At 38.4% G+C, this 2,500-nt stretch overlaps 1 protein-coding gene across 1 annotated transcript in view; it reads left to right on the forward strand.

Moving 5' to 3' along the window:
• The window catches only part of LOC115222753 (rhomboid-related protein 3-like), a 425,612-nt gene that overhangs the window by 983 nt on the left and 422,129 nt on the right, over positions 1-2,500 (forward strand). The gene's annotated exons all lie outside the window — the stretch shown is intronic.

Genomic DNA, 2,500 nt, shown 5'->3' on the forward strand with positions numbered 1-2,500 from the left:
GTGTGTGTGTGTGTGTGTCTTCATTGGCTCTTATGGGATACATACCAATATGAAGTAACAGAGAATTGGTATGATCATGTACCAAGTAAAGTTATGCAGGAGAATGGAAAAGTAACGACACTCTGGGACGATGATTATTTTCAGACGGATCGTGTAATCGAACACCGTCGGCCGGATATTGTCATATTGAATAAGAGAGACAAATACTGTCAGATCATTGATGTAGCCATACTAAATGATATGAATGTTGTGAGTAAAGAGGTTGAAAAAATCACCAAGTACTCCGAACTGAAAGTGGAAATGGCAAAAGTATATGGAATGCGAGAGGGTAATGTAAGAGTGATACTAGTGGTTATTGGAGCATTGGGCTCATTCCCATTGAAACTTCAAGACTTCTTAAGGCAACTGGAAACAACATGCAAGATTGTTGTCTTGCAAAAAGCAGCCTTATTGGACACAGCGCGCATCTTAAGGATGTCTGAGGTCCTTGTTGTGACTTGACAGATGACTCCGGTGCATTTTTACCTGCACTGTGTTACGAAAGAATAATAACAATAATGATATTAATAATAATCATTTCTACTAAAGGCATAAGGCCTGAAATTTGGGAGTTGGGTAGGTCGTTTACATCGACCCCAGTCCATCACTGGTCCTTCAGTTATCGATCCCGAAAGTTTAATCAAAGAGTTGCCCTCACTTCTGAGCCTTACCTGAGTAGAATCATCACAAGTGAGGAAAAGTGGATTCTCTATTCACATATCCAACGAAAACAACAATGGTTAGCATCAAATGAAAGAGGAAAGTTCCTAAAATAGGATCACACCCGAAAAATGTTATGTGTTTGGTGCGAGATGATGGGCGACGTCTTTCTATCGTAAAGTATTAAACCAAAATGAAACATTTAATGCAGGAATGGATTGTCATCAACTGGAAATATTGCACAAAAATTTATAGGAAAAGCGCCCGTTGTTGGTCAATCGTAAAGAGATGTTGCTCCTTCACGATAATGCCATATTGTCCAAGTCAATACACATATTGACCAAGTCACACAGGAAAAAACTATGACTCTAAATATGGAAGCTATTATGCCTCGTTTTCTTTTCTCCCTTCATCTTGCTCCATCTGACCATCTGACCATCATCTCTTTAGTTTATTGCAAGATTATTTAGATCGAAATCAGTTCATTAATTGGGAATAGGTTAAAAATGATATTTAGTGTTTCTTTGCTTCAAAATCTGAAGAATTTTACGCCTGAGTGATCGACAATTTGGTAAATAGATGAGACCGTGTCATGAATAATGAGAGCAAATATCTTAATTGGATATATCATTTAAAAATCACCGAAGCATTTGTTTCTTTCCCATCTATCTTGAAATGCGGCAGGCCTTCTTTCCCACGTAATACACACACACACACACACTCACCACACACACACACACACACACACACACACACACACACCACACACACACACACCACACACACACATTCCCCTGGATTCCTCTTACGGCCACTCTTTTATTCTGCAATCTTAGTCCTCGGTAAAGATTGTAAGTTCTGATCATTTGAACGCTACTAATTATTTTCTATATTGAGCATCTCTGGATTTCATCTAATGTATGTATGTATGTATGTATGTATGTATGTATGTATGTATGTATGTATGTATGTATGTATGTATGTATGTATGTATGTATGTATGTATATGTGTGTGTGTAAGCATGTATGTAAGTGTATGTATGTAAGTGGCTGTGTGGTAAAGGAGTTTGCATCCCGACAACATGGTTCCGGGTTCAGTCCCACTGCGAGGCACTTTGAGCAAGTGCCTTCCAATATTGCCTCGGGCCGACCAAAGCCTCGTGAGTAGATTTGGTAGACGGAAACTGAAAAAAAGCCCATCGTATATATGTGTGCGTGTGTGTATGTGGGTGTGTGTTTGTCTGTGTGTATTTAGGTATGTGTCTCTGTGTCTGTGTTTGTTCCCACCCACCCACCATCGCTTGACAACCGATGCTAGTGTGTTTACGTCCCCGTAACTTAGCAGTTCGGCAAAAGAGACTGATAGAATAAGTACCCGGCTTGCAAAGAAGTCCTAGGGTCGAATTCTTCGACTAAAAAGGCAGTGCTCCAGTATGACTGAAAGGAGTAAGAGAATAAATGAATATATGTATGTATGTATGTATGTAGTATGTATGTATGTATGTATGTATGTATGTATGTATGTATGTATGTATGTGTGTATGTATGTATGTATGTATGTATGTCTGTATGTATGTATGAATGTATGTATGTATGTATGTATGCATGTATGTATGTATGTATGTGTGTATGTATGTATGTATGTATGTCTGTATGTATGTATGTATGTATGTATGTATGTATGCATGTATGTATGTCTGTATGTATGTGTGTATGTATGTATGTATGTATGCATGTATGAATGTATGCATCGATGTGTGTACGTATGCATGTATGGATGAATTAGAGGCAGAGGGATAGA

Source organism: Octopus sinensis, linkage group LG21 (genome assembly GCF_006345805.1).
Source record: "Octopus sinensis linkage group LG21, ASM634580v1, whole genome shotgun sequence".
Classification (NCBI taxonomy): Eukaryota; Metazoa; Mollusca; class Cephalopoda; order Octopoda; family Octopodidae; genus Octopus; species Octopus sinensis.